This window comes from Dromiciops gliroides, chromosome 5 (genome assembly GCF_019393635.1).
Source record: "Dromiciops gliroides isolate mDroGli1 chromosome 5, mDroGli1.pri, whole genome shotgun sequence".
Lineage (NCBI taxonomy): Eukaryota > Metazoa > Chordata > Mammalia > Microbiotheria > Microbiotheriidae > Dromiciops > Dromiciops gliroides.
Window position 1 is genome coordinate 47,800,609 of NC_057865.1, and position 24,920 is coordinate 47,825,528.

The following is a 24,920-nucleotide window of genomic DNA, read 5'->3' on the forward strand; positions in this document are numbered from 1 at the left end:
TAAAGGATAAAGCCAAAGTTAAAGTTAGGAAGAGATAACTAGGTAGGAAACAAGGTCAACATGAAAATGAAAGGAATTTGAAAGTCAAGTAAAAAGAAGTGGTTACTGTACCAGGGCTTGATTCTAAAATGATGAGGGTCGCAGTTCAGGAACTAGTTTTCTCAATTAGCTGCACTGTTTCTTGTAGGTGAACACATGTTTTTAAGCCTAGATTGTGTGAGTTCACTCAAGCCCTCAACATGCAGAGGCTAGGTAGCTCCCTGTACTACTATCTGCATTATTCTGCAGGGAAGCTGGCTATTGCTAAGCCAACATCTTCTAAGTTGTCAAGTGTGGTCTCCCGTACACTCTAGAAATCTCCTCTACACCATCCCTGACAAGATTTATTTTTCCTCTGCTTGTATACCTCAAGGGAGGGGGCACTCACTACTTACAAAGGCAGTCCCCTTCATTTTTGAAAAGTTAGAAAGTTGAACAGAAATCTCTCTGTAGTTTTCACCCACTAATCCTGGTTTTGTTGCCTGAAACTGTACATGAAGATGGTTTATCATGCTTCAAGGTAAATTAACTTAGTTCATCTAAGCATTTTTCACATGAGACCATAGAACTGTAATGATGAACTTTTGAGTCAAAAAACCCAGATTCAAATCTTCTTTTATATACCTACTTGCTAGCTGTTGGACATGACATCACTTAAGCTATTTCTTTATCTATAAAATGAGAAAAAGGATACCTGCATTCCTACCTCACTTGGTTACTGTCAGGATGTTTAAAAGGCCGACATAAAGAGGTATTATTAATAACACATTAAATTTTCTAGACCCTTGATTAGTCTGGTCAACAGAACAACTATGAGTTTCAAAGTTACCTGAAAGTAACTTTATTTTCAATGCCTGTTAAAAGGGGGTATTCCCGACTATCTGTGGAATAGTTAACATTTCAGTATTCCAAATATGACCCTACTTCTCTTAAGTTCCTGGCCCTGACAAAAAACTCTTGGTGGCTACAGAGCTCTCCTATCCATCGTCTACAAATATTCTGGTAGCAGAGGGCAACAGAAATAGGGAAAATTACCTGAGGGCAGGGTAAATCATCTATCTTGAGTGATACATCACATAAATTACAAGTTTGATCTTATTATGCTCTTATTAGTAAACTCTGGAGTCTCCCTACTATCTCCGGAATAAAATCTAAAATTTTCTGTTTGGCTTCTAACACCCATCCTGAGCTGGCCCTCTACCTTTGCTGTCTCCTTTCACCTTACTCCTCTCCACATACTCTGGGATGCTATGATAACTGTTTCCCTAAACTTGACACTCCATCTCCCCACCATGAGTATTGAATTGGCTATCCGCCATGCCTCAAATTCTCCCACTCATTTCCTTGGCTTGCTTCAAGTCTCAGCTAAAGCCTCAACTTCTGTGAGAAGCCTTTCCCAGTCTTCCTTAATATTAGCAAATTCCCCCTGAAATGACCCCCAATTTGTCAGATCTGTGCGTATGTGTATGTATACAAACATAACATTTGACCGAAGTTCCTTGTGAGCAGGGGCTGTTTGTTTGTCTTTCTTCCATCACTAAGATAATCTGTCTCCTCAAGAAGCTAACATTCTCCTTGGCGATACAATATAGAACATCTCAGAGCAAGAAGTGGGACCACAGAGATCATCTAGGGTAACCACCATATTTTATAGATGAGGAAACTGGGTGCCAAAGAAAAGTGATTTGTCCCATTCTACTATTCCCTTCCCACGCTCTACAAACCACCTAACTGAACTTCTCTTTGTTCCCGATAATGACTCTCCAGCTTCTATCTGGGCCTTTTCACTGTATACTCCACGTGTGTAATGCACTCCATCCTCTCTATAGAATCTCTAATCTCATTAAAGACACAATTCAGTATCACCTTCTACACAATGCTTTTGCTGATCACTGTGGTCACTCTTCTTCTTTTTTTTTTTGCAGGGCAATGAGGGTTAAGTGACTTGCCCAGGGTCACACAGCTGGTATCAAGTGTCTGAGATTTGAACTCAGGTCCCCCTGAATCCAGGGCCCATGCTTTAACCACTGTGCCACCTAGCTGCCTCAGCAATCTTCTTAAGGACCACATGTTAACTTTGTTTTAACTGGTGGCTACAGAGCTCTCCTATCTGTTGTCTACAATGCTCTGGAATCTTTCTTCAGGAATGAGGAGAGGTTGTGCAAAGGCAAGAGGTAGGAGATATTGGGTCAGACAGCTGAGAAGTCAATTTGACTGTAGGACATGAGAGTAATAGGTCATAAGCCTAGAAAGGGGACGCCAAAACCAGATAGAGAGGTTTGAAGCGGGACTTTGTATTTTAGCGTGGGGAGTCTCTGAACTCTTCTGAGCTGAGGAATGACACAGATAATTTTTCAGTAAAAAGCCTTCTACCAATCAGTAGACACTTTAAAGATCTCTTTCAAACCTACTTTCCCTTTTCTACTGTAAATATAACTAAGATTTTATATATATAAAATGAATTACATAGAATATATAATTTAATCTCACTTTCAAGCAAAAGATGCATCCTCGTGTTTGTAAATCACATGTTGTTTTATTCACATAATCTCTGAAATGATATACATCAGAAAAAAAAAGTTACTCAAACATAATTTAAGGGGAAAAAAAGCCCACTTAACATCCTATTTGAGAATGCAGCCTAAGATTTTTAGGGTATAATTAGGGTTAGATAATCTTTAGAATCAAGAAAACACTAGCTCTATTTTAATTTTGCTTTACAGAGAAATGAAGCCTTGCATGGGAAGAGGGAGAAAGTTATCTTGTTGAAACATTAAGTTCTGAGACTAAATAAAGTGTTCACCAAGGTGGGTGATGAAAATTCTGATACCTAGAGAGATGCACACCAGAGCTGCATGTGATTCTTATATGTTCAAGGCAGACTATATGGAATAATCCAGGCAAGAAAGCAGTATTCCTGAAGAACTCTGGAAATGCTTATTTTATCTTTGCCATACTACTACAGAGCAGGAACGAGTTAATCATAATTACATAATCATATACAATTAAAGCTGAAAAAAAAAGTAAATCTACCTTAGCAATCCATCTAATTAGACTTTATTACAGATAAGTAAACTGAGGCCTGAAGAGATAGCAAGAATATCTGAATCTAAATCCAGTAATTCCAACTTCAGTTTCTTCCTTTCAAAGGCAAGATTTCTTTTGAAAGCTATAAATAATCTCTAATTTATCTTTCCTTAAGATATTCAAATGGACTTCTAAGAACCCAGAGAGCTACTCATCCAAGCTTGTCTATCCTGTTCCGCTTGTCCAGGTCTTTCCATAAGTTCACCATAGGGAATCTACCTAACATGGTGGGGACCTTCTTCAAATCACTGAGGACATTCTTCGAATCATAGATATAATGACAGAATATTAATGGCATAGGCGGACTACTCTTTGGTTATGAATTACTCTTGATATCAAATGGGATAATATATGCAAAGTATTCTGTAAATCTTTTTTTGGGGGGGGGGCAGGGTAATGAGGGTTAAGTGGCTTGTCTAGGGTCACACAGCTAGTGTCAAGTGTCCAAGGCAGGATTTGAACTCAGGTCCTCCTGAATCCAGGGCCAGTACTTTATCCACTGTAAATCTTAATAGGCTATAGAAATGGGCTAGCAATCATTACAATATGATCAGTTTCCTGTCCTTTTTCAAGCTTTTAAACTGATTCTCCTTTATAATTAGATGTCTGTTATATGCTTTAGCTTACTTATACCCAAACACTTTATCCATTGCCTTTTGGGTGATACTTTGGAAACTATGATGTTCTGTGATTCATATTTTTACAGCAAAAAGACACTAGCATTAAAAATATGGTTATCTGTTTCAGGTAGATAATTGGGGTCGTTAAAAGAACTTGGTAATTTCTCAAAGGAAATCCATCCTATTCTGTAATTTTACGGCTTAATCCTGGGTCCAAATCATTGTTCAATGTGTTCTTCTGATGTCTGCCCAAGCTCTCCAAGCACCCCACAGTACCTGCTTCAACTGCCTTCGTGGCCATTGGAACAAACTGTTCACATCTGCCCATGCCACCAAGGGAAGTCTTCATATGCTGGGGGTAAGACATCTCTCTGACTCACTGAAAGGTTTGAAGCCCATCGGTTACTGTCAACCTGGTTCTGCCCATCTGTCAAGATGGTTTAATAGGGGTGTGGCTGCTGCTCATGCTCCAGTTTCTCGGAGCCATAGGTGAGAGTTAGGTTAATCAGGTGGACACCAAACATAGATGAGCAGCCCTATAAAGGATTTAGCAAGCCCTCACACCGGAGGTGATAGTCCTCCTGAAACACCTATATAACCTACTATATATATTGTATGGTGTATTTATGTGTGCTGTATGGTATATTTCTGTATGCTCTTGTATGGCCACTCTTTTGAGTAGTTACGGAGCTCATTCAAGAGAGTCAACAATGTTCTAAGGTTTGATACTATCAATACAAACAAAAACATCTGGGGGACCTCACTCTTTATGGCAGGACATTAGTGCTGTCTTTATTGTAACATGGAAAACTTTAGGAGTCTGGTGAAGCCTATGGACCCTTCTCAGAACCATGTTCTTAAATAACTGAAGGAAACGTTACATTTCAGCTCGAGATTGGTGGGCAGAAATGTATTTTTTGCCCATACAAGTTTAAAGCCCCCAGAAATCTATGCAGAGATCTCATAAATATTAAGAACCCTGATCTAGTGAAACTGTCCCTTGACCTTCTTATCTCTGCTGTTATATGTCTCAAGAAATTGTGTAAAACCGATATGCACACGGGAGGCAGCTTATTCAAACAGTCTTTAAAGAAATATTTTGCTTCAGTGAATCAAATGTATTTTCATAATTGGCAAACGATAAGTACAACAGGAACTTAAATCTTTTCCCATCCTTTAGTGGTCTATAACTTGCTGGTTCCCCTCAGCAAGAATGCCTTCACTGCATGTGTATGTTATTGTTGCTGTTATCGGAGGCAGTTGTAGCTAACTGATTTGCCCAGGGTCACACGGCTAGTGTCTGAGGCCGGGATTTGAATTCAAGTGCTCCTGATTGCAAGGCTGGTGCTCTATCAACGGCACCACCTAGATGTCCCTATGTGTATATTATTCTTAAAAACATGTAGGTGATAAATTATGAATATTACTGGAGGCAGTAGTTATTGTTCATCCTTCAGATACCTTGATCACTCATTGCCTTCAAAATTGTGCTGCTTCCAATAAGGATTTTTAAGGCAAACAAATAACATGTTGAAGGGGAGGGGGGAGCGGGAGAGGAGAATAATTTTGCCTGAAGCCAAGACAAATCTTAGTCTTCATTTAATTTGTAAAAAAATCATAGTGCTATTCATGTATTTCTGTTGTCACTTAATTACAACCAACTCTCAAATGTATGCACCAGTAGAATAACCATCAGAAGAGCTGTGAATCCATAAATCATTGACATCAGTGGTGCCTAAACTTTTTGATATTAGGACCTTTATATTCTTAAAAATTAGTGATGATCCCCTAAAAAAGCTTTTGTGGGTTATATAAACATCTTACATATTAAAAATCAAAATATATGTATGTTATATGAAAATAGTTTTGACTTTGCAGACCCCCCCTGGAAATGTCACTGGAACACACTTTGAGAAATGCTGATTTAGACAATAAACTTTATTTCACTTATAACAGAAAGATCAAGTAGCTAGAATTTATTTTTAGGCTCTATTCAGAGATAGCAATCTCCAGGGAAAGGACAGAAATGACCTGAGGTTTGAGCAGGTTCGTTGTTGGCTAGTCTTGTCTACTGCTGGATTCTAAAAATCAGAATGTTTCTAGAGAAGATAGGTGAAAAACAGCTTGACGTCAAACTGAGAAAAGAGAAAGTCAATGGAGCGGGGAAAAGGACTGAAAAGGAAGAAGTAACAGAGAAGGGAAACTGAGGAAGAAAACAGGCAGGCAGAGATAAATGAAACCGAAATTGAGAAATGTCAAAATATTCTAGAGAACTTGAGCAACAGATGAGACACCAGTGCATCATCATCTTGGTTGTATTACTGCAAACCACTCTAGCAACTATTTTTCAGAAGAGCTACAAAATGAAGCAAAAATATGTAAGGGAGTTAGGCTAAGGCTAAAAGAGAAAAAAAATATATATTTAAAGGGTGAAAATTGGATAGTTTTAGTTGAGGTAAACAAGTTTTTTTTCCCAAGCTTCAAGATAAAGACCTGAGAAAAGTTGCCCAAATGTTTTACTGGTTCTGATTCAAATGAAGCCACTGGAAAAACAAAAAAATCAATCAATCAAATTCTGCTTCTAAGAAGCTAGATCATATTCACTGAATACTGAAATTGGAGAAGTTAGACAATGTTTTAATCTGACGGAACTCTAAGGACCTAGCTTTGGCTTACTGAAAAAAAAAATACAAGTGAAATAAGTGAAAGCACAATGACCAAGGCACCTATATTTCATAACTTTGTTTTTTATAGTTTGCTATAAAAAAAAGCACAATGTATTCATTGAAAAATCAATCATATAACCATGAAACAAAAAAAATTTCCAAATGTAATATTAATTGAAGTCTAAATCTTCAACCATTTAATAATCTTAAAGCTAGTACTGTGTTTCTTGTCAATGCTTGCCAAATTAAATCCACTAAATTCTAGGAGTCTTAAAGATTGTATATGAAGCATAGGCTATAAGGCTCACATGAGACAACTAAGTCTATGATGATTGGAAAATAAAAACCTTTAAAAGATTTTAAAAATATGTCTTCCCGCTGCTTAAAAAAGCAAAATTTGGGGCAGCTAGGTGGTGCAGTAGATAGAGCACTGGTCCTGGAGTCAGGAGGACCTGAGTTCAAATTTGGCCTCAGACACTTCACTTACTGGCTGTGTGACCTTAGGCAAGTCACTTATCCCCAACTGCCTCACTTTAAAAACAAAATTTATGGATAAAGAATCTGAAGCACTAGTGTGATAATTTTAAAATCTTAATTCAAGGTATATTTTAGAAACCAGTTTATCTGACAACTGCAAAATGATTCCAGTATTAGCAAAGTGTAGAAATCACCTTCAGTATGCATAATTTGTATTACAGAAGAGATTTCACGAGAAGCTCTCTCAGTTACACAGGTACAGGATCTTCCATCTCACCTTGGCACAAATTTATGCATTTTAACTATCTTTTATTATCTCAACAGCAAACTCCTCTGATTCCTCAAAAACACCCATTTCCCTGACTCCATTTACATTGCTACTTCACCCCAAATCAGCCAAACCACAAGAAAATGACACCCTGATCTCATGATCATAAAATGCATGGTTTGCTCTCTAATTTGATTCCCTTGTCTAAGCACCATTCATAAGTCTATCACCGAGCGAGCTCCTGAACTCATGATACGATCACTCCAGAAAACATCCAAATAAGGTCTTAGTAATACTTAGTAATAGCTAGAAACTTGTATATTCTTTGATAGTCATAACAACAGCTTGCCATTTCTCTAGTATTTTAAGATCTGCAAAGAACTTGGAGAGGCTGTCGGCTAGTCAATAGAGAACCAAACTCCCAGGCACAAATACATGGATGGGTTGAAGTTCTGACCTCTGCCTCATCCTGGTTATGTGATGATAAGCAAGTCACAATCTTTCAGTGTCCAGGCACCTCTCCCAGACTACAGTCTATCTATAGAGAAGGTTTGGATCTGCATTGGAAGAGTGAGCTCCATCACTGAGTTTCCTACACTAATGGAATCACAGGTCTAGTCCCTCTTGCTCCCAAAAAAGCTTCACATACAGAGTCTCATTGGATTCTCAGAGCAACCCAGTGAGAAAAGTATCCCAGATATGTGTGTCTGTGTTACAGGTGAGGAAGTCAATAATGAAAGGGATGAAATGGTTTGCCCAATGCCACACAGCTGGTTAAGTGTCAGAGCAAACTTCAAACCCAGATGTCTTACCTTCAGATTCAGAGCTTCTTCCACTAGAGAATGCTTTCTGCTAACTGAGCCAAAGCGGGTGATGTATTCAAGCTCTAACCCAGCACCCTGTAATGCCTAAAATACACATCAGGCTGACTATATTCTCTGGCTAGTCTATGGTAGTAACTGGATCAGGTTTCTTCCTGTGAAAATTACCTTGCTATGTTTTCACCAGCTGTCCCAAACAGGCCAACAGTATGCCACAGAAATATAAATCCAAATTGGTGATATGTGAAAGCAAAGATCAATTTCAAAAGACAATGTTGACTCCAAAAAACATCCAAATAAGGTCATAGGAAAATGCACGGAGCAGCAAAACTCACAGAAGAATGTGCTGAAATCATCTTCTAACCAAGAACAGCTTGGAAGGTCAGAAGGAGGGAGCTGCTGTGCTGATACAGGAGTCAGGCCCAACCCCACAGTCACCCTGACACAGATCCAGTCTCAGGAAGTCCTCACCAGAGAAGGAGACCCCCAGAGCCTCTGAATCAGCTGAAGCACCAGTGTCGTCTGGAACAAAGCTCACAGTCTGGTGACTGGGCTGAGCCCTGGGCAGGGGAGAGACTACAGGGGTCTATACTGGTGTTAAGGCAGAACTTGGATTTTACACCCCTACTGAGAACCAGGTGGTAGGCTCGAGTAGAAGTGGCCCAGGTGGGGGAGGGGCACAGGCTTTTCGGAGCTAACAACCACAACACACAAAGCTGGTTGATTGGCAAGTTGGTCTAGGGTCATCTAGGACCAGGAAACAGGCCGGGCGAGGGAAGAACCTGATTCTCCTTAAATCATACCACCTGGGATGTCTTAAGCTTGGGATACTGCAGCCTGGAAACAGTGCCCTACTTTAAGGAGCTAAAAGTCTAGTAAAAGAAAGGCAAGATGAGCCGAAAGAGAAAGGTGAAGACCATAGAACGTTTCTTCAGCAACAAAGAAGACCAAGGGGCAACCCTCAGAGGAAGATGCCAACATCAGAGCCCCTATATCTAAAGCTTCCAAGAAAAATATGAATTGGTCTCAGGCCATAGAGGTGCTCAAAAAAGGACTTTGAAGATAAAATTAGAAAGGTAGAGGAAAAAATGGAAAGTGAAATGAGGGTGATGCAGGAAAGACATGAGAAAAAAGTCAACAGCTTGAAAAGTCAAATGGAAAAGGAGGTACAAAAGCTCTCTGATGAAAATAATTGCCTAAGAATTAGGATTAAACAAATGGAAGCCAGTGACTTTATGAGAAACCAAGACACAATAAAGCAAATCCAAATGAATAAAAAAATAGAGGGCAATGTGAAATATCTTCTGGGAAAAACTGCCGACCTGGAAAATAGGTCCAGGAGAGATAATTTGAAAATTATTGGTCTACCTGAAAACCATGATCAAGGAAAGAGCTTAGACACCATCTTCCAAGATATGCTCAGGGAAAATTGCCCTGAAATTCTAGAAGCAGCAGCTAAAATAGAAATTGAAAGACTCCACCGATCACCTCCAGAAAGAGAGCCCCAAAAGAAAACTCCTAGGAATATTATAGCCAAATTCCAGAGCTCTCAGGTCAAGGAGAAAATATTGCAAGCTGCCAAAGAATTCAAGTACTGTGGAGCCCCAGTCAGGATAGCACAAGATCTAGCAGCTTCTACATTAAAGGACCGGAGGGCATGGAATATGATATTCCAAAGGGCAAAGGAAATGGGATTACAACCAAGAATCACCTACCCAGCAAAACTCAGCATTATCTTTCAGCAGAAAAAATGGGACTTTAATGAAAAAGAAGACTTTCAGATATTTGTGATGAAAAGACCTGAACTGAATGGCAAATTTGACTTTCAAATACAAGACCCTAGAGAACCATTAAAAAAAAAAATTGGAGCTGGGGGACATACCGGGGGTCATACAGTGGGCGACTGACTGTCTTGTGTCTGAGGCCAGGTTTTGGCTGGGATCCCCCTGGGTGATGATTTGTCCACTGTGTTGCTTAGCTAGATGATAATATCTTTAGGGTTAAATGGAGGGGTGAAGGGAATTCATTGGGGGAGGGGGAAGGGCAGAAGTGAAATCCTACATGAAAGTAACAGGAAAAGGCTTATGGAGTTGGGGAAGAGATGGGAGAGGAGCAGGGCAGTAAATGAATTTTACACTCATCAGAAAAGGCTCAAAGATCTTAAACTCATCAGAGCTGCCTCAAGGAGGGACTAACAGACACACCCAACTGGGTGGAGTAATCTATTTAATCTGGGCAGTAAATGAGCCTAACACTCATCAGAATTGGCTCAAAGACCTCAATCTCATTAGAATTGTCTCAAGAAGGGAATAATGTACACACTCAATTGGGTGGAGTAATCTCTATAACCCGGCAGGAAAATAGGAGGGGAAGGGGATAAAGAGAGAGGGGCAAAAGAAGGAAGGATAGAGTGGGGGAGGGGACAGACAGAAGCAAATCCCTTTTGAAGAGTGATAGGATGAAAGAAGATGGATAATAGAATAAATATCATGGGGAAGGGAATAGGATGGAAGGGAAACAGTTAAAAACAGCAATCATGAAAAAGAGAAAAGGGAAAAATTGTACAAAAATTATTTATAGCAACTCTTGGTGGAGGCTAAGAATCGAGAATCAAGGGAATGTCCATCAATTGAGGAAGGATGGAAAAAGCTGTGCTATATGATTGTAGTGGAATGGACTTGTGCTACAGGAAATGACAAACAGGATGATCCCTGATGTACAATGAAGTGAGCAGAGCTGAGAGGACACTGTTGAGTAGTGACAGCAGTAATGTTCAGTGAGTAATTGTGAATGACTTAACTGCAGTGCAATGATCCAATACAATCCCAAGGAACTAATGAGGAAGCTTGCTATGCACCCCCATAGAAAGAACTGATAAAAAGAACACTTGTGGATTGTACATATATAACCTGGTTTCAATCTTGTGGAGGGGGGAGGAAAGGGGGGAGAAAAAAATTTGGAACTCTAAATCTTATGAAAATGAATGTTGAAAACTACCCTTACATGTAAATGGAAAATAAAATGAATGTTTGTTAAAAAAAAATAATAAGTCTATCATCCCCTCTTACCTGCTCACACACACTGAACTTGCCCTTTCATTCCTACTAGTACTCCACTCAATTCAATTCTTTCTTACTTCAATGGATTTTGCATAAACTCTAATAATTTACTTGAAAGCTGCCCAAAATGGCTGGAGAGAAATAGACAATGAGGCAGATTTAGCTTGTACAATGCATGCCATAAAAACTCAGATTTGTTCTTTGATGCTACTCTAGCAATCCTTGAGTGCCTTATGTACTTCCAACCTTTCCTCTCAAATTACTCTAAATCACCTTTTTCTCTTTAAATCCCTTATTCTGACTACTCTGATCTGGTAGAACACCTCACTAGATTGTGGGCTTTATCTATTTCCCCTGGCATCCATAACAATGGGCAGGCACTTAATTCGTATTTATGAAATGAATGGCTCCTCAACCAGAAGGAGGAGGTTAGGGAACTTGTTAAAAAGAAGTAGTGACATCTGGAATTGTAACCTAAGTCTTCTAACTCCTATTCTAGCACTTGCCCCTTCCATCATCTTGCGTTCCTATTCAGTTTCCACACCCATCATCTCATCTTTCTAGTCTAGATGAAAGGTACCCTCTCTAAAGTCAAAGCCAATCCGTGTGTTCTTAATCATCACAATCCATATGCTCACACTCCAAATTTAGTGTGATGTCCCCTTGGTCAAGCCTTCCTGTTTCTTAGGAGGGCCTTGATCTCCTTATCCTTTCTTACCAATTTGTCTTCTTTTCCTCACACACATTCCATCTCTCATTTCACCAGTCTTTGTACAGGTTGTCTCTGATGCGTGGAATACCATTCTCTGTTCAACTCCACCTCTAGCTTCCTTCAAAGTTGAGCTCAAAGGCTACTTCCTACATGGGACCTTCCCATATCCCCCAGGTGCTAGTTCCTTCGCCCAAATTACCTTGTATTTACTCTCTATTTTGTTTCTAGTATGTGTAAAGGTTGTTGCGTCCTCCCCAAATGGAAGTTCATTGAGAGCAGGGGTTTTCATTTTTGTCTTTGTAGAACCAGTTTTTAGCACTTAAATGGTTGTTGATTTAATTCATCTTCTGTCTCCACTGGCTTTCCCCCTTTTTATCTTCTAACGTGCCCAGGGCTCCCCAATTCTAAAAGGACAAAAAGAATCATTTACCCTCCCACCATTTCTGCCCACTGCCCTGTATTTCTCTTTCTTTTCAATATAAAACTTATCTGAGAGATCTCCATACCTGTATGCAGCTCCTGTAGTTTGGCTTTGGCTTCAATTTATTGTACTGAAATAATTCTCTCCAACATCACCAGTGATCAAAGTTCTTTAATTAGTCCTCAACATTTTTGCATTTAATATTCAGTCTCTTTAAAAACTCTCCAACTTGATCCTCCCATCACCAAGATTCCAATGGTTAATTGACAGCATAACTATTCTCCCAGTCACCAAGTGAAGTAAGACCATGGAATCATAAATTTAGAACTGGAAAGACCTTATTTAGATTACAAGTCATTTTATTTAACTCCCTCATTTTACAGATAAAGAACCGAGGGGCTGAAGTTACATAGGGTTAGAGCTGCAATTCAAACCTAGGTCCTGTCCTCTGAATCCAAACCCAGCAATCTTTCTACAGGTAAAGTCTTCTTTTTCTCACTCCTTAATTGTTCTTATTCCTTCAAGCACACAATTCCTACCAATTTTTTCTTCATCTTTGACTTTCTTCCATTCATATTGTAACTACCCTTACTTATGTCTTTCATACCCCACATCTGCAAGTGCCTCCCAGTTACCTTTCTTGGTCTGTCTTTCCCCTCCAATTTATTATGCATGCTAATGAAAGGTAAAGCATAACATATTTATGATGTCATTCTAGGTTTCTCAGGAAAAATTATAATGCCACAAGGTAGTCATGTTTATTAAAACAATTGGTTATAACGAGATCATAAAAAAAGGGAAAAGGACCCACATGTACAAAAATATTTATAGCTGCTCTTTTTGTGGTGGCAAGGAATTGGAAATTGAGGGAATGCCCAAACAAGTTGTGGTATATGAACGTAAGAGAATTCTATTGTGCTGTAAGAAATGATGAGCAAGCAGATTTCAGAGAAACCTGGAAGGACTTACATAAACTGATGCTGAGTGAGATGAGCAGAACCAGGAGAACATTGTACACAGTATCAACAACATTGTGTTGTTCAACTGTGATAAGACTTGACTCTTCTCAGCAATACAATGATGGAAAATGTTCTCCAAATCCAGAAAAAAGAACTGTGCATCTAGATGCAGATTGAACCATACTGTTTCTATTTTTTTCTTTGAGTTTTTTTCCTTTTGCTCTAATTCTTTCACAGCATGACTAATGCGGAAATATGTTTAATGTGATTGTATATATGTAACCTATATCAGATTGCTTGCTGTCTTGGGGAGGAGGGAGAAAAATTTGAAACTAGAAATCTTAATGATGGTGATGGAATATTATTGTGTTATAAGAAATGACAAGCAGGATGATTTCAGAAAGACCTGGAAAGACTTCTATGAACTGATGTACAGTGAAGTGAGCAGAACCAAGAGAACATTGTATATAGAGACATCAATACTGTTGGATGAAGAACTGTGAATGATTTAACTATTCTCAACAATACAATGATCCAAGATAATCCCAAAGGACTATTGATGAAGCATACTATCCACCTCCAAAGAACTGATATTGAAGGAACACAGACTGAAGCATGCTATTTTCACTTTCTTTCATTTTTTCTTTTATTCAAATCTTCTTGTACAAAATGACTAATATGGTAATGTTTAACATAATTGCACATGTATAACCCATATTTGATTGCTTGCTGCCTCAGAAAGACAGAAGGGGATGGAGGGAAAGGCAGATAAAAATTGGAATTTAAAACCAAGAATAAAAATTTTCATTATTTAAAAAAAAAAAGCATTTAGTTATATGGAGTTTGATCACCAAGATCCTCAAAATTATTTGACAGAACAGGTTCCAGAAGTCAGTAGGTAAGGAATTTATCTCACTGTCCAGTTACAGGTTAAATTACCTCAAGGAAACCTAGCCACATATATTTTGGCTGGTTACAGATACAGGTGAAGAGTCCCACACATACACTATGGAAAATTTGTCCTTTCCTTTTGCCCCATACTTTGCAGTAGCTGTTCAGATATGGATGATGAGTGCAAGTATCTGAGTTACAGAAATCTGCTTTCCTATTTCTTTATTTCTCTTCTAAGAGAGGATCTAGTGGGATCCATTTGTAGCATATGGGGTACTTCATATCAGCTAAATGGTTTAGGGGGCAGCATGCTTCCAAGTGGTTTGTGCTTACCCAAAAGGGGGGAGGGCGCAGCATACACACAAGTGACTATTTCAAGGGTAAATAGTTTTCTGTCTCAGCCGGAAGATGGAATTATAGAATTTAGAGCATACATAATCCAGCCTCTTCATTGGGGCGGGGGGGGGGGGGGGGGGGAAGAGGAGAAGCAGGGCAATGAGGGTTAAGCGACTTGCCCAGGGTCACACAGCTAGTAAGTGTCAAGTGGCTGAGGCTGGATTTGAACTAAAGTCCTCCTGAATCCAGGGGCAGTGCTTTATCCACTGTGCTACCTAGCTGCCCTAGCCTCTTCATTTTACCGAAAAGGAAAATGATGCCCAGCAAAATGAAGTTACTTACTCATGTAGTTCATTAAAGTCAAATTCTGTTAAGAATAAGATTTGTCATTTTACTAGACTTTACTGCAGTGGAGAATATGGCTTAGATATTGTTAGACATGTAGACATACTAGACATGTTCTAAACAGCTCTTCTGAGAGCCTATTCATTATATGGTATCAACAGCACATACACTTTACTCACTTCATCCTTCCTTGGAACTTCTTGCAGAGCCTCATAACTTCCTTGCTCAAAAATTTACAATATATCACTAGAATAAGAATTCAAAATCACCAACACTCCATCCTTATACAGTTACTGTCTGTACTGAAACATTTAGTTGGTCTTATCAACAAAGAATTTAAGTACCTATGTCCCAAGTACTGTCAATCAATAAGAGACCGTTACAAAGACATAATAAGGAGCACTGAGGGATTTTAAATAAAAAGTTTGAGGATTTTGTTTTATTTTTTTGCTTTCAGCCTTCACATGGTTTAAATTCTAGCGGACACATAAAACATCAGTATGTGATAACTGTCATACAGCATGAGATCTGTCAGGAGCTGCATTCAGTTTGTTTGGTGTATTCTCTTTTTTGGACCCAATTAGAGTTTAACTTCCTTGGAAAGAAAGGTTATAGCTGGAGGAGGAGCCAAGATGGCAGAGGAAAGGCAGTAATCTCTTGGACCTCCCAACATAATCAAGCCAAAAACCTCCAAACAATGCCAGAGAGTGGATAGTCTTCGGTTACTCAGCTATAAAACTTGAATGATACCATCTGTAATATTTTCCATACAGGATAGTTATGCGGCTTGAGTGGAATAATATATGGAAATCACTTTGCAAAATTACAACATTTTATAAATATTATCATCTGGTCTCTCTTACTTGCAATTGGCATCCTACATATCTTACACTCTTGTGTAGGCACATAGTAGATACTCAGAGAATACATGTTGATTGGCACAGTTGGAATTACATTTAAAATATTAAGGAACTCTTAAGAATTGGTCTTATGTGAGCAGAACTACCTTTTGATGATTAAAAATTAGAAATCTAAAAAATGTTACTCCATAAAAATATATCACACTTTCCTAAAATGGTATTAAGATGCTCAATCATTCAAAAACCTACTTCTTGGACTCTCTAAGGCAATATGCTGAGTTATATAGCAGATACAGAGGCAGAAAATATCTCTTATAGGCTAGGGTAATTAGGGAAGCCTTCATGAAAGAGACAGATTTTAGCTAGGCCTTAAAAGGCAACATAGGGGGCAGCTAGGTGGCACAGTGGATAAAGCACCAGCCCTGGATTCAGGAGGACCTGAGTTCAAATCTGCCTCAGATACTTGACACTTACTAGCTGTGTGACCCTGGGCAAGTCACTGAACCCCAATTTCTGCACCCCCCCCAAAAGGCAACATAGTATAACAGAAAGAAAACTGGATTTGGGGTCATAGAACCCTTAGGTTCACATTCCAGTTCTGCCAGGCATAACCTGAGTGATCCTGGGCAAGTCACTTAAATTTATTGGGTTTCTTCATCTATAGAATGAGGGTGGGCACATTAACAGATTGCTGGTAGATCTATGAGTTGGTACAGTTATTCTAGAAAGCAATTTGGAACCATGCCCCAAAGTCACTAAACTGCATACCCTTTGATCCAGTAACACCTCGTGGGCCTATACCCCAATAAGATAAAATAAAGAAGAGGAAGAAGAGTCCTATCTACAAAAATATTTATAGCAGCCCTTCTTTTTAAAATGGAAAGTGAAAACTAAAGGAGTGCCCATCAACTAGGGAATGGCAAAACAAGTTACAGCATACGAATAGAACAGAATAGAATATTATCATATATAAGAATTGATGAAATGATTAATTTCAGAGAAACTTGGGACGACTTGCACGAACTGATGCTGATAAAAGTGAACAAAACCACAATTTATACCATAACATTATAAAGAAAAATAACTTTGAAAGAATTAAGAATTCTGATCATTCCAATGACCAACCATGATTCCAGAGAACTAATGATGAAGCATGCTACCTACTGGGAGAGGTGATTGAAAGAAGGTGAAGAATAAGACATAAATTTTCAAACATGGTCAATGTAGAAATTTATTTTGACTTACTATGCATATTTGTTACAAGAGTTTTTTTCCCTTTGTTTTTCCAATTGAGATATGGTTGGGTAGCATACCAGAGAAGGAATGGAGGGAGACTAAAAAATCTTTTTATTTTTAAATGTCAGAAAAGAAGGCCAGAACAAACTAAAGCAGGGAAAGCTTTTAAAGTTATGTGTTAATTTTTAAATATAAAATTGAAGATTTAAACATAAAAAGAAAGAAGCGCTCTCTCTCAAGACACCCCCCCCCAGTTTCGTGTAAAAGCTTTTTGTTATACTACATGTACAGAAATGGTCATTTTATTTGGTGTTTAAGTTCAAAATAGAAAAAAAAAGCTTAAAAAATGAGGGCATATAATTAAATGATTTCTGAAGTCCTTTCTGGCTCTGAATACTAACATCTAAACCCTAGGATTTTCATTATTCAATGAAAATAAGGGCATTCCTAGTTAAGAATGAGTATAAACGGGCAGCTAGGTGGCACCGTGGATAGAGCACCAACCCTGGAGTCAAGAGTACCTGAGTTCAAATCTGGCCTCAGACACTTAACACTTGCTAGCCGTGTGACCTTGGGCAAGTCACTTAACCCCAATTGCCTCACTTAAAAAAAAACAAAAACGTAGTTAGGGATGAGAAACTGGAGTTCAGGGAGAAACTGGAAAAATCAGAGTCTTGAGATTTGAGAATCATCTTCAAAGAAATAACTGAATTCATGTGAGCAGATGATATAAAGAAGGGATATAGAGGAAAAAGAGAAGGCTTAGGATTCTTGGGGGACACCTATGGTTAAAGAGAGTGATCAACAGTATCAGAGACTACAGAGAGGTCAAGGAGGATAAAAATTGAAAAAAACTGGACACTGGATTGGGCCATTAAGAATTACTGGTTACGGGGGTGGCTAGGTGGCACAGTGGATAAAGCACCAGCCCTGGATTCAGGAGTACCTGAGTTCAAATCCGGCCTCAAACACTTAACACTTACTAGCTGTGTGACCCTCGGCAAATCACTTAAACCCCCATTACCCCGCAAAAAAAAAAAAAAAAAAAATTACTGGTTACTACTATGTGTTTGCTTCCTATGTGACCCTGGACAAAGTCACTTCTTAACCCTAGTTTCCCCATCTATAAAATGAGGATTCAGTACTAGATTTCCTCTGATATCCTTTCCAGTTGAAGATCTATAATCGTATCATCTCTGGCCACATATTCAAGGCTCGTCTTTTCATCCCTAGCACTCAGCACAACCTTACTGAGGGGGCGCTTATTTGCTCAGTATGGTTCCTGTTTAGGGTTGCAACCTACATCTTTAATTATATCTCTCACTAAATAAATCTTTCATTTGGAAAGCTAATTAACTTATTTTTCCTGAAACAAAATATGCAAATGTATGCCTATGTTTCATTGCTCACACTATTTCTTATGACTAAAATGTCCTTTAATCTCCTCTTGAATGGGCCCTGCTATTCCTTTCAAGGCAATCTCACTTCTTCCAACAAGACTTTTGTAGGAATTTGGTTATGATGCAATACATAAATGCGAATGAATTTTTGTATCAATAGTGTTGATGATGTGAGCATCTCTGAATTCCTATTCCACTTGTTTACTACCTGTACTATGCTCAAGCAGAACTAGCTCTTGGGGGAGGGGGAGGAATACATCAAGTTATTTAATTCTTTAAATTTATGTCCTGTTATTCGAAAAGACCAAAAATTCTCAATGTAAGAATCACATGTTGACTGGAAAGACTGCTCAACTTGGAGGCAAAGGATATGAGTCTGAATTCTGACTCTACCATTTAACTGCCTATGTAAACTTAAATAAATCACACAACCTTCTAGTTTCAATTTTTCTCATCTGTAAAATGAAAAGGTTGGACCAGATATGTAAGGTCCCTTCTAGGCCTACATTTGTGATCATGTGACCTCTCTGTACTAACATAAAGGGAAAGGCTTATCAGATGTTTAGGGATATATGTATTAATATGTTTTAGAAAGATTTTCAGCATGTGACTGCATTGCACAGTAAATATAATTGAATCTTTGAAGCTCCTGTGCTGTCCTGTTCCACTGATCTACAAAGTTCCAGAGAAAGACCGGTGTTTTGTTTTGCAAATTCTAAGTCCAGAATTCAGGAGACCAAGTATAAAATAGCTTACTCAGGAAAAGTGACTTCAGATGAAAAGGATTATTTTCATATGAAAGTTGATAATACCTTTAGAAATATGATGACAAATTGAAAAGATTCTACTAAGCAATCCTGTAAAGTCAACAGTTAGGGAAGAACAGTTCTCTCCTCCCCATTCCAAATCTTAAACTATTAAATTTTTTTTAGTCTATGCTATGTGTTGTGAACAAATGAATAAATGGCAAATGGCACTATCAGATATTTTGCAAAATACAACTCAATATAGCTTGAATGACATAAACATTATAGGAAGCCTAATTTAACTCAGTCTATTTTCTAAAGAATGCAAGTCAGATATGATAAAAATTTAAAAATCAAACTGGATTCTGAAGACTCTGGGATAGAAATGCCCTCTAGCCGGTTTGTTCTTAAAATTACCTCAGCTAATACAGATATGATACCAATCTTTTTTTTTTTTTTAAACATCATTGTAAGTCACTGGGGGCAATTAGGTAGAGCAGCAGAGAATAGAGTCCGCTTGGCTGGAAGTAAGGAAGATCTGTGTTCAAATATGGTCTCAGACATAAGACATGTTTGGCTCTATGACCCATGGCAAATCACCTAACCTCTCTGCCTCAATTTCTTCTTCTGTAACAATGGTATGATAATTATAGCACCTACCTCCCAGGGTTGTTCTGAAGATCAAATGAGATAATAACTGTGTATCACTTAGCAAAGTGCTTGGCACATAATAAGTACTGTATTATAGCTTTTATTATTATCGTTACTTTTACCTCCTTAATTAGCATGAGAGGATATTTTTTCAAATTGCACTGCAGTAGCAAGGTGTGATTAAAATACTACAACACTGAGGTGAAGGAGGTGAAGAGACCTTAGTTCCTGTCCCAGCTCTACAACTAACTTCCTTCTCTTGTGACCAGAGGGAGCTCACTTAAACCTATCTGGGGCCCAATCTCTCTATTTGTAAAATGAAGGGGTTAGCCTAAATGATCCCTAAGATCTAAGAGCAAGATTCTAAATGCAATGCTTCTGTAGGAAAAGTTTATAGTACTGAGTACCCACTAGGACGGGGCACCTATAACTACCTATGTAGAAAACTCAACTGCTATCTATACTCAAGGACCTCAAACACTCAAGTCTTCCATTCTCTTTTAAAAGATAATAAAATGTGAAAATATACGGCACTAACTTTATGTCGTATGTCAGGCTCATTGTAACTCAGCACTTACTTTTCCAAGAAAAATAAGTTTGTCTCAGTTTTATATTTTTATACTACAAGTTAAAGTTATATCTGGTTTAATTTTTGAGATTTTCAAAATTATGTACACTTTAAAAAACCAAAGAATGTGTTACCGTCAATGTGACCATCTTAACAATATCACATGCAAATTATGATTCAGTTAGACTAAAAAGAGAACTTTTGGTGTTGCAGCTCCTTCCCCCAATCCAGCTCTGATTTAGTAACTAAGTTTCAGAGAGGTGATTGAGGCACAGGGAAACATGACTTTCCCAGGGTCACAGAGCTAGCTCTGGAACCCAGAGGGATTTAAACTTAGGTCTTTGTAATTGTGGTATCCCTTATACTAAAACTGATCCATAAGTAACATAACAGATGATAAATTTCACGGGGAGAACAAAAATGTCTCTTGTCTAAAAGCACTGCAAACCAAGAAAAACGAAACTATACAACAAAGAATCAAGGAAGAAGCCATCAGTTTAATCACGGAAAGTGGATCTTTTTTCCTTCCATGCTAATCCTCCCAGGACAAGCAAATACAAAGGCAAATGAGTGGAGAAGTGCTTTGCTACAAGTGAGATCGGAAAGTTTTAAAGTTGCACTTACCACATTGTATGTTATACTTAAATGAGAGATGATGCAACTCTTAGAGGCTTCCTGGAACTTATCTAGGACCCTTGTAGACAAAATATGCTGAAGATAACAAAGTTAACTTAGCAAACAAAGTATTTACTTTCCTCACTGAAAATGACATTCAAGGGTTAGAAATGTTTTTGAACTTCAATCAAAATAAAAAGTCCTATGCAAGTATAAACAAATTATTATAATATAGACAGAAGGTAAGAAAAGAAATTCACCCAGCAGTTTAGCTGTTTTAGGAATAATGCATTGTTATTACTATTAAGTAATTTGTATCGCACTTTTAAGGTTTGCAAAGCACTTTACATGTTTTCTCATTTGATTTTCAAAACAACTCTGTGAGGCAGGTGCTCTTACCATCCCAATTTTGCAGAGGAAAAAAACTCAGGCTAATTGAATTGACATAAAACTCTTAAGTATCTAAGGCAGAATTTAAACCTTCAGGTATTCTTGCCTCTAACTCCAAAACTCGGATAGATAACTATTAAGGAAGGAAACTAAGAGACAAGTCCTGGCTTCCTTTAAGACTCAGCTCAGATCCCACCTACTTATTACAGAGGCCTTGCCTGGTCATCACCTCCCACCTCCCCACCCCCAATTCCTCACATTCCTCTAAGATTCACTCAGGATTTATCTTTTATAGCGGTTTGCATGTGGCAGCCCCCATTAGAATGTGAATTTCTTGAGGGCAGGGCCCAAGATATGTTAGTTGTTTTGTTTTCTTTCTTTGTAACCCCAGCACTTAGCACAGTTGATGAGGACTCTAATAATGATCTGGTTTCCCTTGTGTACTCACTTCACAAAGGATATTTCAATTACAAAAGAAAAAAAAAATCTGGCAGTTGATTGCCTGTTTCAAATAAACTTTATTGGTGAAAAACATTCCAAAAAAGGAATGCAAAGCTGCTAGTGAATAGTATATTAGTATAGTGAATAAATTATGTGGATATTCCATAAAAGTGAACTCATTAGGGAAATTTTTTTTTCATTATTGTCTCTGGCCCCAGAACCAAGAAAGGAGGGAAGGAAAGGAAAAGACAGAGGAAGGGAACAATAGAAGGAAGAAAATATTGATTAAGACCCTACTATATGATTTTCATAACAACCCTAGGAGGTAGTTACTATTATTTTAAGGATAAGGAAACTTTGTTAATATGGGTTAATTGATTTTCCCTAGGGTCACATAGCTAGCAAGTGTCTGAGGCTGGATTTGAACTCAGCTGTGACTCCATGTCTAGTGCTCTCTCCTACTGCTTCAAGCACCCTGACCGTAACAGTAATAAATACTTTCTCAACTGAATTAAATACCCAAGACTTTTTTCAAAAGAACTGTTGATAATTTTTTCCTAAAATATCTTATATCATCTAACCTCTTCTTGAAGGCAAAGAATAAAAGTAGTACTTTTGGGGAATAGACTGCTCCCTGCCACACACCACCCCCAAAGACTGTATTAGGGATTCTACAATCTCTGTTCTCACCTTCCTATGGTTTGCCTCTTTACAAAGCTGTGGTTCCAGCTTCTAGGAAGCCCATTCCTCCTGGCTGTTTCTATTCTACTGTCATGTAACTTAAAAGAGAAACCAGGTCACCAAGTTGATTAAATGACTAGGCTTCATTTTTTCATACAGTTTTAAGGCTCCTTGGGCCTCAGAGCTACTCAGCCCTTTCTCTTAAAAAGGCTTAACAGACACTATACTATAAGCCTCAAAGGCTTTTTTTCACATGGCCTTAAAGGTCATTTTATCAAACCATTTAAGTATTTGTAAATGGTACCTGACAAGGGGCAGCTAGGTGGTGCAGTGGATAGAGCACTGGCCCTGGATTCAGGAGGACCCGAGTTCAAATCTGGCCTCAGACCCTTGATACTTACTAGTGTGTGACCCTGGGCAAGTCACTTAACCCTAATTGCCTCACCAAAAAAAAAATAATAATAAATTTAAAAAATATATATACTCTGAATGGTACCTGACACATAGTAGGCACTTAATAAATGCCAATTCCCTTTCCCTTCTTTCCCTTTTTTTCATCCTTCGCTCTACATCTAAGGTCATTCTATATGAACAAACACCAACACAGTGAGCTGCTATACAATTACTTGGTTTTAAAGTTTTACCATTATTTCTATCAAATTAGGAAGATATAAATTATTTTATACACGAGTACATGCTACAACAAGTTATCCTTAAATTTCTGTTATGAAAAGAATACAAAATCCAACCTAAGTATATGCTATAATTTAAAAAGAAGCAAGTTAGTTCTGTTCTGTATTTACTTCTAAAGAAACCTGATTTTTTTTAAAGGAAAAATTTTAAGTTATACAGAGAACTTATACAACAGTCTAAAGCCATAACTGCTGGCAAATATCTCCTTTTCCTCTCTACTATGTCATTAGAAAATTAAATATATGTGTTTATGTATAATATATACATAGTTTCAGTGGTCAGGAGGGATTTTTAACTTTAGTGTGAAGATGTTAGGTTACCATCAAACTAGTAATCTTTAAAGCATAGTAATTTAGTTCAATTTAAATAAACCTTTATTTACTGAAATAAAGCAGCTGAAATGAATACTTTAAGAAATATTGTCAAACAATTTTGGAGTAGTTTCCTTTCAGGGGAAGCTAATTCTATCTCAAAATTATCTGCCTATTCATTAGAACTCTGCAAATACCAATTTGGAGTTCATTCTAATCCAAAGGGGAGGCAGGATGAAAAAAAAGAATCTTTATTTTTAAACAAACTAATAATCTCACTTTTTTTTGAGGAAAGATGAACTTCTGGCAGAAGTTCATGATGATGCTGGCTCTTTACATTGTCAATGATATATGAATACCCTAGGAAGAATGAGAAATACATGAGGATATAACACAACTTGCAATGTTCATGATATACAATCTATTTTTTTTTGCAAAATATTCGAGTATTTATCATTACTAGTTCTGAGGCCTGCCTAAACAAATAAAGGATTCTTCTATCTTTTAATAATATAATCTCTAACAGCAATGAGCCATGCAAATCTTGATAAGAAATGTAAAATATATGGCCTTATTTCCAGAAAACAAAAAGGTGAAAGGCCTATCATTTAAGCAAGAATGAAATGAGACTGACAATTCATGTGTTTAGGGTGTACTAGTTAACTCAAGATACAAGGTGAGGACCTCAATGACATATCCATTATTATAAAGGATTCATGATAAAACAAGAAAGGTCTCACAGGATAAGACAGGGATTATGAGAAGGGTGAAGGGAAGGATTAAGGAAAAACACACATTACTGGAATAACAGATCATTCAAAATATCAATGTAAAGCATATCATCATTCATCCTATTTTTAAAATAACTCAGCTATTACAAATTAAGACACAAAATAAATTTTCAAAGATTAAAACATCTGGGCAAGTTTCCTTGAGGGGAAACGAAGTTCAGGTTACAAAGTAGTCATGAGCATTACCTGTAATACAGGGCAGTGCTAAGAGTAAAAAAGGAACAGAAAACAAAGGAACTCTAGGGGGTTTATTTCTGAAGTCACAATCATTTAACTAACAATAAGGTAGTTGTGGAACACCAGCAGGGAAAAGGATGACTGGCTGATTTGCCTCTGATGTCACAGACCTATTAAAGACAGCCTAGAGATAGAGCAATAAGCTGGACCCATAGTCCTTTTCTTGGATGTACCTGGCAGTATACAGATTCCAACATAAATGTTATTGCTGTTTGGCTAGTCAAACAGAAAATCGAACTATGTAATGTTACTTGTCCACATTTCTAGGAAAGTACAGTAAGTCCTCATTTAGCTGGCATCAAGGAAAAGGAAATACTTTATGTAATCCCCCCCAAGATACACAATTCTTTAAAATGTTAAAATTAAACAAATATATAACCATTTCTGAATACTATCTGTCCAAATGTAATGAAAAATACTTCTCTACCTCCTCTTCTATCATTAAGACATAACATAAAAAGGAGGCAGAGTGGCAAAGTAGAAAACATGAGGGTTTTAGTCAGAGAAAGTAAGTCCAAATCTGGGCAACTGACTACCTATGGTATGGGACCTTGGGCAAGTCAACCTTTCAGAGCTTCTGTTTCCTAATCTGTAAAACA

At 37.8% G+C, this 24,920-nt stretch overlaps 1 protein-coding gene across 5 annotated transcripts in view; it reads right to left on the reverse strand.

Moving 5' to 3' along the window:
• Window positions 1-24,920, reverse strand: part of ANKIB1 (ankyrin repeat and IBR domain containing 1) — a 131,193-nt gene that overhangs the window by 82,596 nt on the left and 23,677 nt on the right. Inside the window, exon 2 of one of the 5 annotated variants that reach the window (XM_043966718.1) lies at window positions 2,530-2,590. The exons of 3 other annotated variants lie outside the window; for them this stretch is intronic. The gene's annotated coding sequence lies outside the window, so the exon portion shown is untranslated. Of the gene's footprint in view, window positions 1-2,529; window positions 2,591-23,572; window positions 23,592-24,920 lie in introns of those variants that run through there. One more of the 5 variants, XM_043966719.1, reaches the window with a different exon arrangement.